The sequence below is a fragment of the Gossypium hirsutum genome, chromosome D02 (assembly GCF_007990345.1).
Source record: "Gossypium hirsutum isolate 1008001.06 chromosome D02, Gossypium_hirsutum_v2.1, whole genome shotgun sequence".
NCBI classification, from domain to species: Eukaryota; Viridiplantae; Streptophyta; class Magnoliopsida; order Malvales; family Malvaceae; genus Gossypium; species Gossypium hirsutum.
In genome coordinates, this window is record NC_053438.1 from 42182912 (window position 1) to 42199614 (window position 16703).

A 16703-nucleotide genomic window follows, 5' to 3' on the forward strand; every position below is an offset into this window, starting at 1 on the left:
AATATTACACCACATTAAAAAGTATCAATATCTTCAACCTTAAGAAAATTTTTGAAGCCAAATTTTTTTATGCTTCTTACTGTGCATGATTCTGAAAGATGATAACCAATTAAAGGGTACATATAGCCTTCATTGACAGTTTTCTTAAAATATTATTGCATCATGTTTGCACATCAAAGAAAGGTTAATTTGAGATATTATTAGCAATATTCACCTTCTAGCCTTGTAATGCATCAGAACATGCAGGACAATAATGAAGTTTTCTTCAGGAAACCAATGGCATCTAACTTACCGAGTTAAGAAACTATCACAAGCATGCATTTTACAATGCAATGTCACAATATTGAAGTCTTCAACAGGCACCCTTAAAGCAAAGAAAGGTTATATAAGTACTGTTCTGCTGAAAAAGGTCACTAATGGCACAAGCTGAATCCTCAGTATGTGAGGCATTTAAATGTTTTAATGTTTATTCTTTATCAAAAGGGACACAAAAGCCCGTAGACCATTGTTTAACCCATGGTGAACTAAAACATGGACTATATAGGCATTGAAGACATAAGTGCCCTAATCGCATAAAATGTTTTTAGTGAGGAATCAACACCTATGCATTCTTTCAGAAGTTTAAACACAATCCTGAAGCCACTTCCAAACCCTTTTTGTCTATTTCAGGCTTCATCTACATGCACAACAGAGATATACATTTTCCAGGAGAAAAAACATCCATCATTTCATATCTGAATACACTTGTTTGGTACAAAATTGCTGAAATGAAAATTCTACAAACCTCAGTAAGAGAGATTTCAGATGTAATTTTTCAACAGACTAAGAGGGCAACTAGGGAATGCAAAGAAAGACAGTAGTAGAGTAGCAACTACATCATGGCTAAAGATCCAGAGCAGCGTGTTGCGCACATGCCTCCTATTGTTGCACCAGGCCCTGCAGGTCAACATGGTTTAAGATGATAATGTTACACTCAAGCCAATAAATAATATATAATATAATATATATGCTGCTTTCATCAAGGAGTGTAGCTGAATGTTGCAATAAGTTATTTTTCATTAAGAAAATGATATGTTGCAAGGATAACTCTAACAAACTGACCTGGATCAACAGGGAAAAATAAACCATAAGGCTCCAAGTATTCATTAAGTTCCATCCATCCAATTCCAGGCTCAACTACAACATCCATGTCCCAAATATGCAACGCCTTAACTCTCTACAAATTTAAAAAAAAATCACTCCTAATATCACAAATTAAAAAACCAAATGGATAGAATTGCAAATTCATTTTACACGATGGAACATTGATGATTTTATCACAAAAGTAATTGCAAATTCAAGTCAAATAATTGTCAAAAGAGTGTTATAATAAAGCTTCAGCTCAAACAATACAAAACATGTTTAGAATGAGTGCCACAATGACTAGATGCTAATAAAGCCCATGCTACAGGACAAACTTCATTAGAAGCCATTACTAGGAAGCACATTAAACAGTATCAATAAAATGCATGGTATAAAATTAAAAAGAGTTCATTCCAATCTTTTTTTTTTTAATTTATCTAGGAAATATGATTAAATATACCTTCATTAAGGTCATGTCAATGCAAACACCTCCATTAGGAGACAAAGTGTGGCCCTCAATAGATGTAGCTCCACCATATGGTACTATAAGGACCTGATTACAAGCATAAAAGAACAATTAAAATTTTATACTTGCTCAAGAAGAACCAAGACATTTTTGTAGTAGTTCCATGACATTACAAAACATCATATTCAGATGTATGTAATAAAATACAATGAGACTCTTCTCAAATGGTTTATCACAAAGTACTGCTAGAAGCCGACCTATGTAAGAAGTTTCCAGTTTTGCTACATGTTCAAGTTCAACATAATCCTAGTACTAGTTCCATGACATTACAAAACATCTTATTCAGAACATTTATTTGGATGATTTCTTAGTTATCCAAGGAAAACAAAAGGGCATAAAAAAAGTTAAAAATTTTCTACCAGTTGAAACTCAAATTTCACTCAATCAAAAATGACAAAAAAAACCAATGGAATATATTAAATAAAAAAAACTGAGAATCCAGATTAGAAGGTTCGTAGAGTGAAGGATGATTGTTGTGGGATTGGAAAGTAAGGGATCCAGCAGAAATAGCAAAAGCCAGAGGAAGCAAACAGTTGGACCATGAAAAAGCATGGCTATTGGTTTTCCCAGCAATGGTGGATGGTAAGTTCTTCAGACAAGTATTAAGCTGAGATTTGTAATGGTAAAAAGAGTCCCGAAAAGCATTGGAAAAAGCTGATTTGCTCGAACAAGAACACAAGCGAGCGAGCCAGAACGAAAATCCCATGTTCGAAACTTGACAATCTGATAAGTTTTTCTTTTTTCCGGAAAAATAGATATAATAATTTAAACAAGTGGCGAACTTCAATTTCCAGAAAAGGTCCTTGACCAAACTGATTTGTAGCCCAAGAGAAAGGGAAAGGGAAAAGGAAGGGGAAAGGGGAAGGGGAAGGGGAAGGGGAGAGGGGAGGAGAAGGCGTCATTTTCCGGAAAATGTCTTACCGAATTCAAAAGGGTAAGACAATTTCCCTAAAATGTAAGCCATTTTCACATGTTTTGGAGTTCATTTTTCAAATGGAAAATGTTTTCCGCCAAACAAACGCTGGAAAAGTTGGAAAATAATTTACGGAAAATCAATTCTGTCAATCAAACAGACCCTTAATTCAAATGTTTAAGAAAAAAGTTTACTTCCACTTTTTCTAACTTGGTTGTTTTTAGTTAATATGATACATGGTCAGACTTATTCGAATGTTAGGTTATTTGTTTAAGTTTGAAGACCCATTTGAAATTTAGATAGGTTTAGGCAAAAAATTAGACTTGAAAAATGAGTTTAAGCAACAGAAAAAAGCCCGTATTAAATTTAGACCTAGCCTCGGACAAAATTTTTCAAGCCCAAACTCAAGTGAACCCGACCATATTTATTAATTAATATATCACATATTTATATATTTACCACCTAAAATACATACAACTTTTGAAAAGACTAAAACTTTGATATCTAACCTATGTAAGGAAGATTAATTGATTAGGACAAAAACATAACCTAAAACCAAATCCTAAATACAAAATATAATTTGTCATAAGTTTTTCTTGTTTCTCACCCTAACCACTTATTTCTATCTTCTTTCTAAACCATCATCTTTGGCAATTTTTTTAAAAAGCCAAAAGTAAATATAGTAGTTATTTGCCTACACTATGATATGGGCTAATTTAAAAAACAGATAAGTTTTTGTTATTTGTATAAACTAGATTGTATTTGTATTAACTACTATGGCAATATTGAAAAAAAATCATGTAACATGATCATTACCTGTATAAAAAGTAAAAGTCATTCATGTGTATAAACATCAATATACGAAATAAATAGATCCATTTTCTTAATTCTTTCTTTTCTCTGTTTCTCTTTTTTATTCTTAAACGCTCTTCTCCTTTCCTCTACTTCTTTCCTTTGTGAATTTTACTCTCTACATTTTGGCTCGTATCAATAAGTATTAGAGCCATCAATCTTTGCTACGATTGGTTATGGAATGAAGCTATCAAATGAGGTCATTGATCAATTACTTGTACATTTGGAGTCTTAAACCAATAATTATTTGGAGTGGTTGCAAAGCAAAATACAAAATGATTATAAGAACTTTCGCACAAAAGCACCCTTGGTGCTCAATCAAATGCTTGTGAGAGTGGATGAGATAGTCTGTGATGTAATAGCCCGATTTTGACCCAAATCGGAACAGTGGTTTCGGGACCACACATCCGAGTCTGAAAAATATTTTAATATTTTTTTTCTGTGTTTATTATGTGTGAATTTATATATGTGAAAGTTTCGTGAATTAATTTTATTGTTTGAGTGCTTAATTTGAGAATAGGGCTTAATCGAGTAAAATAAAAATTTAGTGGTTATTTTTAGAAAGGCCAAATAGTGGTTGTTCTTTTAATATGAAGGTTTCATGTTGCAATTTTGCCATTGAATTAATGAATGGACAGCACTATGTATATATTATATAGTTTTTATAGTAATTATAAAGGTTATAATAATAAATAATATATTATAAAGTTATTATAATAAAAAAACAAACATAAGTTAAAAAGCCATTATCATTTCTTTTGTTTCTACTAACCGAATGTAAAAGAAAAGAAAAAGGAAAGAACAAGCTAAGGGTTCGGCCATTTTGAATTTTGATTAAGGTTAGTTCTTTGTTCGGTTTTTGATAATTTTTACGTTTTTGAGATCGTTGCTTTGTGTTCTTTAAAGCCCATGCTTCAATTTTGTGAATTGGTGATGATTTTGAAATTTGCCATTGATGTTAGCTTGATGTTTTTGTGGTTTGATGATGAAATATAAACTTTTGTTGATAGATTATTATGTTTAATTAAGTGATTTTTGATAAAAATGTGTATTAAGGATTAAATTGAGAAAAGTGTACAAATTCAAGGTTAAATGTGTGAATAAACTAAAAATATGGGCTGCTAGTAGTATGGGTAGAATTCGGCCTAACAAGGATTTAGTGAAATTTTGTGTATTTTATGTTATTTTGAAATAAGGACTAAATTGAGAAAAATGCAAAATGTTAGGGGCTAAAATGCAAATTTCCATTTATATGTTCTTGAATGAAAATTTAATGAAATGTTGAATAATTAAGTTAAATTTGATATTAATTAGATTGGAAAAAGTGGAAATCGGATTTGGATCGGGAAAATCGGAAGTTATCGATTAGTCGTTCCGGTCCGTTCGCGTTCGTACGAGGTAAGTTCATAAGTAAATAAATGCTGTTAAATTTGAATGTATATATGTTATATGTGCTGAATTTATCTTTAATAAATATATGTGCATATGCTGAATTGAATTTAGAGTTGGAGAACTAGTTACGAGCTTGAATCGATAGAATTACGACGTCCGAAAAGCCCCGTACGAACCATAGGAATAGTTAGGATACATATGTCATGACATAGGATTCCGATATATGTTATCGTGTAAGACCACGTCTGGGACGTTGGCATCGATTTGAGATTTATGTATAAGACCATGTCTGGGACATCGGCATCATATTTGATTTCGTGTAAGACCCTGTCTGGGACAGTGGCATCGATATTGATTACATGTAAGACCACGTCTGGGACGTTGGCATTGTACGATTTTTTTTGAGCTATCCAAGTATCCTATTTGATTCTGAACGGTTCAACGGGGTATTCCGAGAAATAAATGAGTATATGAGTGTGCAGCCGAATCAGGTATGTTTATGATGAATATGAGTTTGAGCAATGAAAGTAAGTATGATTATGATTATTTGTTATATAATTTGTGTGAAAATGAGATGTGAATTGTTATGCTTATTCGGGCTTGGAAGTGTATAAAAAGAAATTGATATATTTTTTACGAATAAATTGTAATAAATGATCATGATTCGGTTGGTATGTAATGAAATTGTGGAAGCTTAATCCTACGAATGAGCTAATGGTAGATATATAAATTTGAAAAAAACGGTTTATATGTCCATCCATAATTAACTCTAGTGAAGTTACCTAGTGTGGTCTTAAGAAATTGAGATTATGATGAATGTATATGTGGTTGAGATTTTTTAAATTCAGCTTAGTTAAATTGAATTATAAACATTATTGGAATGATTTATTTGCTTATGGCTTACTAAGCTTTCAAAGCTTACTCTGTGTGTTTTTCCTATGTTATAGAGTTTCGGAGACTTGCTCTGGTTGGAAGTCTTGGGAGATCTCATCACACTATCCCGTATTCATTTCGGTAAATAAACGCTTTGAGATTTGGTTATGTGGCATGTATAGGCTAGTTTTGATATATTTGATTTTTGAAATTTGTATATGTATATAGCCATGCGAAAATGGCTTGTTCATGATGCAAATGTTGGCAATTATTTTTGGTCATGTTATAAGCTTAATTGAGAGGTATGATTTATGGTAAATATGTTGTGATGTTGGTTATATGATTTGGCAATGAGAAGTGGTAAGTAGGGTATATATTCGGCTTATTAATTAACTTACTTTGGTGGCATGAAAAGTGGTATAATATGGTTTGGTAAAAGGGGTCATTTGAATATCTATAAATGACATATTGTTTTGATGTTAAGATATGAGATACTATGTTTATCTTATAGACTGGGTGATGGAGATGTTATGATTTATTGAGTTAAATTTGATAACCGAAAGGTTATTTTTTTTAAATTGTTGGACATTTGAGATATGAATACATATGCCTATTTAATGTTTGCTTGTAGTTTCGTTTTAAAAAGGTCAAATCATTGATTCAATGATGGTTATAAAATGTGTTATATATATAGGTAGTTATATGTTCGGCTATGGTATTTGACTATTTAGGCTCGATTTTTGAATGACAAAGAATGTATATGATCTAATTGATATGGAGGTTAATTGAATGATTGATTATTGAAAATATTAATTGGTTGTGTATATGAATTATAGGCATGATAATTCGCATGCGAATTAGGTATGGGGTTCATGTGTGTGGTTGAATATAACATGTTAGATATGCTATTTAGCTTGCAAATTAGATATTTTATGACTTGGCATTTGTATTCGAAAATGGTTAAATTTGATTTAGTAAAATGTACATAAGGTTATAATGTTTAAAATGCTATGATTTGGTAATTGAATTTAGAAATGACTTTTGGTTTTAGGGTGTTATGCACATGGTTGGATGATGTAAAAAAAACTTAGTTGGTCATGTATAAAGTTACCTAACGTTTTATGTGCAAATGGTTATTAAACTGTGAGATATGGCTAAATTAGTTTAACAGGTGTATGTATAATTTTTATTAAATATTACGTTTGTTATTTAGTTTGGTTTTGATATTTGATGGCTTGGCTTGAAAGTTTTGAATTAGCAAACGTAATTGAAATGGTTAGATATTGAAATATAGTTCATATAAGAGAATGTTCGATAAGGCATGATATGTGTGGTTAGATTGTGATTCGAATAAATGATTTTGACTTGTATGAATAAGAGGTTGGTTTATCAATTTATTTCGAAAAATTTTATAAGGGAGAATACATTACTGGGCCTATGATTTGTAAAGAATGTCTGTTTTGAACTGTGTTTTGTTTGGTAATACCTCGTAACCTTAGTTCGGCGACGGACACGGGTTAGGGGTGTTACATGTGATATGTAGGTTAGTGATGCATTCAACACAGTATGGAACCGCGTACGGAATCAAGGCCATAATTGTCAAGTTATGAGAAGGGGTTGCCTTCATCAACTAAACCCATCTCTAATTTCATATCATCAAATGACAATGAGAAATTAGTTAAGCAATCAGGTATGAATTCTTCAATATTACATGTCCAATATTATGTTACCAAAAATTTTTCTTGGGACACATATGAAGGAATCTCTATTGGGTTTTATTTGTTGATGCTTGTTGATGCTAGAGCTAAATTAGAAAATGTTTATACAACTAATGATATAGGCAAATGAACTTGTTGAAATTTATGACCCTTAAAAGTCTAGGCTTTAGGTAATGGAAAAGCGCAATGGCCTAGTGCAACTTGTTCTAATTAATAAAATGGTTTCTATCTATATTTTAATGATAAAGGATTGTTTGTGCATTACACAAATACTATGGATTGGTATGGATTTACAGCAATGGTGGGAAATAATGTTGAAAGACATGCAACCTTTTTCAATAGAAAAGGTTGAAGAAAATTTTGTGACAAACAAAGGCATGCCTTCTGAAAATGGGGAGGTTGAATTGAATATGAATCAAGTCATGAGAAGAGAGGTTACAGCTTATTATTGTTCTCAATGTTATCCTTAAAGGCATTTGGTCTTTGGAGCTTTTGTCGTTTGTTTACTAGAACAAATTCAAATTGGGTTTTATTGTTCACCCATCTCCTACAACCTCTAATATAGCCCTGTATAAAACTTGTTTAGGTACACTTAAGCTCATCGTACTTCATATTTTCATTTGCATCATTTGATATTTGCAATGATGTTTGGAGCTACATGCAATTTTGCAAATCTTTGATCACCAACCAAATTTGATCCCAAGGGTCTTGCTATGGATCTCATAACTTTCCCTCAACTTTATCCATTTCTGGTAGATGTCACTCCAAAGGTGACAAGGCTATGCCTTTATTAACTAGTCACGGCTCTTCAATCATTTTAGCTATAGTTGAAACCAATGAGGGAGCAAACCAAAATCTAACAAATAAATAAAAAGTCTAATGTGAGCACTTACATATGAAGTCAAACTTAAGCAATTTGTTGGAACTAGACAAGGCATTAAATTTTTCCATGGCTTTTCATTCTTCTTATGATTGCTGTCGTGTGTGAAATGATATGCAATTTGTGCAAGTATACACGTCAAACCAAGTAATAAAGTGATGAGTGAGTATCGTTCCCACAGGGATTAGATTGAGGCACAAAAGTAGTCAAGTTATTATAATAAAATGTAATTAATGCTATGGTAAAGCTATGGTAAGTATGCATTGACAATTAAAGGGATAGTGATGTATGCAATGTGTAGAATTAATGAATACTTGGAAATGTTATGGCAAAACGAGAATAGAAATGTAATGGCAATTATGAGAATTACTACGTGAATATTATGTAAATGAACAAATACATAACTAAGAATGATATGATATAGATACAACGACAAAGAACAAATAAATAACTAAGAATGATATGATATAGATACAACGACAAATAATAATGGATATATGATGTTGATTTGGAACGTCAGGATTACTAAGAATCTACCCTTACTATCAATAATGCCTTAACAAAATCATGCTCAGTTTACTACTTAGAAGAGTTCTAAAATAGTATGCTTCTTTCGAGAGCAAAAACCTCAAGTTACCTTTGTCCGTGTCTATAAGCCTTAATATGGTAGCCTGTATTGTTTTCCTTCTGTGTGAACATTGCTCTATGTCTAAAGTCTACTGCAAGTATCGGTTGAGTACTTGCTCATATCATTCAATATTGATCCAACTAATCCAACCTTTTTAGAATTAGGCTTAGTTTATGAACATGCTGAACAATCATCTATGTCTAAGGATTGTATGCATACAACTTAGAAATAAAACAATTGAATGAAATAGTAAATTGATTCGGATCTATGCTTCAACCATTAAAGAAAATAAAAGTTTCATCATGCAATCTCAACCCTATGAGATTTAGCTCATGGGTTGGCACATAAAATTCAAAACCAATATAACATCTAACACCATTTTCATCATTACTTAGCTACTACCCTCTATCTTTGCCTAAGGACCTCTTCCCCTTGTTTGCCATTTAGGGTTTCCTTCTTTGGCTTTTATAGCTTTTTTCCCAGGGTAAATCCAACAATCCATGTTTATCTTTTCCTCTTTTTAAATTCTTTTTTCAACAACCTAATATTATCTTCCCATTTTGAATTTTTTTAGGATAAAAACCAAAAACCCAAGATTATTTTCTCCTTTTTTTAGGCATATTTTTCTGGTACAAGTACAGTTGGGCTGAAATTGGTATGTGTTGAGTGTTGACTCGGTCTTCCCGACATTGCCACAACATTCGTGCTGACAAAATGTCCAACCTTTTGCCCTGGCAAACTTTCACTCCTTTATTTCTCGTTCCTCAACCTGGACCTGTCAAACCACCAAAAACAACCCTACCATAAGCAATTAAAAGTAACAAATAATATTTAAGCACCATCCAAGCTTCTTATGCAATCTTTTAAAAATGTTAAAATAATTTCCTAAAATACAACTAAGTTCACTTTAGTACAGATAATTGACCTAGTCTAAAGACATGAATTATAACTCTTTTCAAGAGTTATCACACCCCCAAACTTGAGTTATTGCTTGTCCTCAAGCAATATATGCATGAACGCATGAACGTAAGAATTGTCATAGTAACATAATCACCTTTGCATTGTGAGACCCTTAAGAGAGAATTTTATACTTCAATTCTCAACAACAATATTCTATGTCTAAAAATTTGATCAAGTTTCATAAGCTTATTTAGCAAAGGCAGTGCAGAAAATATTGCCCTAAAAGAAAGAAAAATCCTAAGAATTCATGCAATTTTTACTATAGCAAGTACCTCATAATTTACTTAATTCATCTTTTAACTAACTAATTTTTTTCTGGCCTTATACATACTCAAATACATACATATCCATTTATTATGCCTATTTTTTTTACTAGGGGACTCAGCTCATCATATGATTCTTTGACTTGACAATTACAATGGAGCATACTATAATAACCCGTTTTTCAGTGGTGTCAAAAATAGTAGTTTTGGGGCCACAAATTTGACTAGTTAGTTTGTAAATGTTATTATTAAATATTTACAAGTCAAATATGGTATTAAAATAATTTTTGAATTGGCAATTTATGCTATTTGAATGAATAATTAGGTTTAAGTGGTATGACCTTAAAGTTAAGTGGTTTTGGAAAATGAGGTACTGGGACCTCGTTTCTATTAACCGAGCTATAAATATTTTATTAAATATTTACGGAGTGTTATTAAGGTCGTATTAAAATTTGGTTAAGACATTTTAATGTTTAGATAGTTAATTAATTAAAAAGAACTAAATCGTAAAAGATGCAAAAGTTAATTGCTATTGATTATTATGGGTTAATTGAGCATAGAAACATATTTGAATGTCTTTATATGGTAATTTAACAATAATTTTAGATAGTGGACGATTTAGGTGATATGTTTTACGAAATTCTATTAAATAGTAAAGGATAAATTTGTAATTTCATAAATAAATAAAATTTAAAACATAATTAAAAGATAAACAAAGCCATTATTTTTTTTATCTTTTTAAGGTGAAGGCTGAAACTCCATGGAAGCTTAAACCAAGCTTTTGGCCATGATTTGTTTCACATGCACGATATGTATTTTTACCTATTTTTAGTGATTTTTATGTTTTTAGGCTCGTATTAGCTTAATCTAGCTAATCCGGGGATCAATTTATTAAATTGTTAAATGTTTAGAATTTTACCATGGATAAAATTGTGATGTTCTTGAAATTTTATGATAGATTATAAAGTTTGGTTATTGAATATAAGTATTTTGTTAAGTAATTTTTTATGATTTTCAAGTTTAGGGACTGATTTATGAAAAATGTAAAATTCATGGAAAATAGTGTAAATTGTGGATAAATATGGGATGTTATAAGAGTGTGTAAAAATTGGCTAGCATGATTTATGGTTAAAAATGGTGAAATTACAAGTTTCGAGTTTAGGGACTAAATTACAAAAGGGTAAACTTTGAGGGTAATTTTGTAAATTTTCATTATTATGGGTTATAAGCTAAATTAATTATTTTAATACTGGAATGAGATTAATTGAATAAAAATGGTTAATTTGCATGTTTTGAACTTAGGAACTAAATTGTATAAAAGTAAAATGTTGGGGGCAATTTTGTAAAAATGTCAAAAAGACTTAATTGGAAAAATTGAATTAATTTTTCTGTTAGAAATAGTGAATTGAATGGAATTATTATTTTAGATAAAAAACAAGTGGAAAATCGAAGAGAAGAGAAAATTACCAAATAACCCTTGTACTTAGTCATTGCTGCGATTTAGTTAGGCAAGTTTGTATGAACTGTAATTGTTTTAATGTTAGCTAAATTTGAGTGGTATTAAATTGTTATGAAACAAATGAAATTAAGTATAAATGAACTTATGCCATGATATATTGACGGATATCAAATCCCGGTTGAACCTTAGGAATTCTTAAAACACAAATGACATTTCATTAAAGATTTCATGTTTCAGGTGCTGGTCTTGAATGTCCTACCGATGGCTAAGGTCTTGCATTTGTTGCGAATTCTCCACAACTCGTGTGAGTAGCATAATGTAGCTTACATTTTGACCCACAGCTCGTGTGAGTAGGCCCATTTCACAGCTCGTGTGAGCATTCATATAAAGGAAATGTTACGATTATATGTAAAGGTACACTTCGTGTGAGCTTTTTCGAGTATCCGATGTAATTCTGGATGGTTCAATGGGTAAAAAAAGGGAATGAAATGGTAAGTTCACAATTGAGATGTAACATGATGTTATAAAAAGTTTGATGAATTAAATGATGTAGTTATATATGGGAAATCTATTTATTACATCGATGAACTCATTTATATTATGGACAAGTGCACTGACTTGTGATTTGATGATGTTGTTTAGGCTTATACTAAGCATTTGGAAATGGTAAGTAAGCAAATGGAATGAAATATGATCGTATGGTAGCGGTGATGAATTAAAGGTTATGTTTATATAAATATGATTGATTTCATATGTATCATGAATAAGTATGTTAACTGGTGAGTTTGATGGTGTTACATAGGCTTTAATAATCTTATGGCATTGGTAAAGGTTTATATTTATTCTATAAAGTTCATTATTGAAATGATATATTATATTTAAAGTTTATACGAGCTTACTAAAAATTCATTTCTTACGTAGTTATTTTCCTTTACTTTACAGATTATTAGAAGTTCGATCGATTGGAAGTTTGTTGGAGATCTATCACACTATCCAGTGGTCAATTCAGTAGTTTTTGAGTAATTTTGCTAAGGTTTATAATGGCATGTATAGGGTGCTTTGTGATGGTATTATGGTGCATGTGTTAATAGTGTTTTGGCATGTATAAGCTTTGGAAAGCTAGGTTTGTTTGGTACATTTTGATGCCTTACCAAGTTATGTGATATTGGTTAGTTTGATGTGCTTGTCTTTAAGGTTATCTTGGCATGTTGATAATGACTTGAAAATGATTACTTGAGACATGATTAAGTTCATTTATGAGCTAAGTTATCATGTATGGAAATGACAATATTATCATGTATAGGTCTATTATATTGATGGCTCATGGTAGTATTAATGGTAGTTTTATTATGCTTGTGTCTTTGAAGTTTATGTTATATGATAGACTTGTAATGCTTGTTAAGTAAAGTCATCTTAACCACTTTTAGTTATTGAAAGGTTTGGTCTTTTGGTAGGCTTGTAATGGTTGAGAATGGATAAATTGAGATATGTTTTGGTGAGGAATTAAGTTAGATTATGATTCTTGAAATAAGGTAATGTTCACTTATGTTGACATATTATGTTTTGGTCTGTTTGTGGTGCTTTGAATGGTATATTGGTTAGGTAAATTAGGATGCTTGAAATGGTATGTTTATGCAAGTTTGAATGGTTTTTGAACCCCTTGATTGTGTGCACAAATGGTTTATATAGTTATGCATGAAATGATTTTGGAAATGACTTGATTTTAGGTAGATTTGGGTCCACACGGCCTGAGGCATGGGCGCGTGTCATCTGATGATTTCTTTAGGGTGCAAGTAAATGAGTTACATGGCCTGGCACACGGGTGTATAACACGGCTGTGTGACCCTCCTCAAAGTGTTACACGGGTGAGGACACAGGCTAGGACATGGCTGTGTGTCCCTAGTTCGAAGGTTACACGGCCTGAGACACAGGTGTGTGTCTCAGCCGTGTGACTTCTGTTTTGAAAATTTTGCATTTTTTTTTCTAAGCTTTCAAAATTGTTTCAAATTGGTCCTGATTTACTTATAAGATATTTTTAGGGTCTCGAGGGCTCAATTTAGGGACGATATGTATGTATATGATTGGTTTATGTTATGATTGTATTATTGAATGATATTAAGTTTAAATGTTTCTGATTGTACGATAATGCTTTGTAACCCTAATTCGGTGACGAATACGATTTAAGGGTGTTACACATACACGAAATTGCCAAATACTCAATCATGTCACGATTTGAATACTCACTCATGAAGCTAAAGCTTTTGACTAAAAAGATGGATGGAGCAAACAACTACCTTCTTAGCTACTTATCCCGTTCCTACAGTGGAGTGCCACTAATTTTATTTGTTACACATTCTTACTCAAACTCACCTTTCTAGTCAATAGCACGATGGAGCAAACAAAGTGGAGCTGACTTACTCGGCAATTCTAAGCATTGGAGTATCTAATGGCATTTTTTTAAAGAATTTTCTTAGACATTTCCACTTTATTCATTATAGAGTATTGCCATGTTACCAAATATAGCTTCAAAAGTCTCTAAGTTTGTCGAAAGAAACTTACTATGGATCAATTGTAATTGGAATTAGGACATCCTAATTTTAAGGATCAATTTACAAGCAAACTATCCTAAGCTAAAATCATCCACTGTCACAAATTTCTAAGTTTATTGAAGAGTTAAGCTCCTCATCGAACATCATAGAAAAAATACACTTATCACAGTTTAAATAATTCTTGGCAATCATGCGTGCCATGGCAAAATGAATTACAAATGAACAAAAAATACTAAAAAAGGCATGCTCAACTAAATATCTAATGCAGTTTGGATGCACAATATACCCCAAACCTAAGGGATGCATTGTCCTCAATGCATGTACAGATATGAATCATGAATGCAAGAACATATATATGTACATAATGAAATGTGACAAAGGGAGAAAAAATTCCCGAGCTTAGAGCTAAATGGTGGTACTTTAATTGCGGCGAGTGGTCTTTCATGCACTCATCTTATAACGCATCGACCTTTTAAGTAAATAGATGGTACTTCCTCCTCTTCATTATCAAATCTGGTGAGTTCATCAATAATCCGATCGATCTCACGATCCTGTTCAGTCATCGATTCAATAGAAGGATATGGAAATTTAGAAACTGCAAGGGTCACACGCTGTGTGGCCAAGCCATGTGACTCACATGGCCAAGAGACACGCCCATGTCTTAGGCCGTGTAGGAATTTGAAATAGGGACACACAACCGTGTCCCAGCCCGTGTCCGTGCCCGTGTAACTCACTGACTTGGGTCACACGGCCAAACCACATGCCTGTGTGCCAGGCCGTGTACCCCTTCAGAATAACCTCACACGCCCGTGTGCCAGGCCGTGTGCTAGGCCGTGTAAAACCTGACTTGCAACCCTTTGAAAACTACAGGGGACACACGACCGTGTTACCTGGCCGTGTGTCACATACGGCTGAGACACACGCCTGTGTCTCTACCCGTGTAGGGGAAAATAGGCTATTTTACAAACCATTTTCTCAGTTTTTTCAACATGTACCTATAATCCCTTTTGCACATATACCTAAGCCTCAAAAGGCATCAAAACCATGCATAATCAAGCCAAACACATATGGTACAATAACATCCAACAAATATGCCCAAAGGCACATCAAATAACAACATTAAAACACATATAACCATGTATTCAATTTGGCCAAAATAATTGATTAACTTCTAACTTATTTTGCATCATTACACAACATGTAAATCACTTACCAAAACATACCATTTGGTACCGACTGTACCACATAATTATTAGTATCAAAATATATATATGCTTATTATGGCAAAACACCAATTCACAACAAGTTATATGTCATATCTGATATGCACATTCATATACTTTTCTATCTACCATCATTCAACCATAACAAGTCATATATCAAACATTACAAGGCTACTTATATACACCTTATAATATATATCATTTTACCAACACAAGGACAAAATGCAAACTAACCAAATGATCATTTCCACAACCAAAACACATAGGCTAACATTAGCCAAAATACCTATACATGCCATTATAACCTTAACCAATATATCAAAATCTACTGAAATAATCACTGGATAGTGTGATAAAGTTCGACGAGCTTCCGATAGTCTAAAAAGTAAAGAAAAATAACTACGTAAGCAATGAATGCTTAGTAGGATTGTATAAACTTTAATCATATCTATCCTTTTCAAATATGAAATTTATACATATCAAGAATAATCATATATCGATACCACACGATTCATGAAACCAAATTCAACAACTCACAAATTGAATAATTCCACAGAATCACTTATACCTATCATCCCTGACAAAGTAGGATTTTACAAAAACTTTAAATCTCTTTCAATTTTCTTCCTTTCGTTTGCATGTCATTACTTTCCATCTTTAGCTTAAATAACATCATCAATTTAACTTATCGTTCTATTTCATATGCATAATACACAAGACACAAGCCTATTGTGACAGCCCAAAATTGACCCTAGTCGGGAAGTGGTTTCAGGACCACAAAACCGAGTCATAAAAATAATTGATTTCCATATTCTATGCTTATTATGTGTGTACATGAGTATGTGGAAGTTTCATTCTCCAATTTTGCCAATTGCATGAGAAATTATTAAATAGGGATTGATATAAGACATGGTGAAAATATGATAGGCTAATTTAAAATGGTCTATTAATGCATGTTGTGAAAATGATGGGTTTGCATGTCAAATTACCCAAAATTTGAGCTAGTGGTTGGCCATGCTATGGGTGGAAACATGTTGGGAACATGTTGGCCTAGTGAGGTATGTAGGAAAAAAATAAAATAAGGGGCATGGGCATAAAATAATGAAAAGGAGTATGATGAATACAAAAAAAAATGTGTGTAGTTGCTTTCCCCCCCCATTGCCGTGAGCTAAAGAAAAGAAAGGAGAAAATTTTTGTTCATCCTTTCTCATCTTCATTTAGCCGAAACTAGAAAGAAAAAAACAAAGAAAAAAAAATGCTCATCCTTTGGTTCATCCTTGGCCAAAAATTTTAAGGAGGAAGGAAGAAGAAAGGTTGAAGAGGTTCGGCCATGCATGTAGCTAGG

At 32.3% G+C, this 16703-nt stretch overlaps 2 long non-coding RNA genes across 2 annotated transcripts; one reads left to right on the plus strand and one right to left on the minus strand.

Moving 5' to 3' along the window:
* Positions 1–700: 700 nt before the first annotated feature.
* Positions 701–2004, minus strand: LOC107908390 (uncharacterized). The gene is made up of 3 exons (XR_001687007.2): positions 1583–2004; positions 1102–1216; positions 701–936 (listed from the first exon to the last, which is right to left on the minus strand). It is a non-coding gene; the product is annotated as an uncharacterized lncRNA (long non-coding RNA).
* Positions 2005–4480: 2476 nt separating this feature from the next.
* On the plus strand, positions 4481–6016 carry LOC107908389 (uncharacterized). The gene is made up of 2 exons (XR_001687006.2): positions 4481–4811; positions 5753–6016. It is a non-coding gene; the product is annotated as an uncharacterized lncRNA (long non-coding RNA).
* The last annotated feature ends 10687 nt before the right edge of the window (positions 6017–16703 follow it).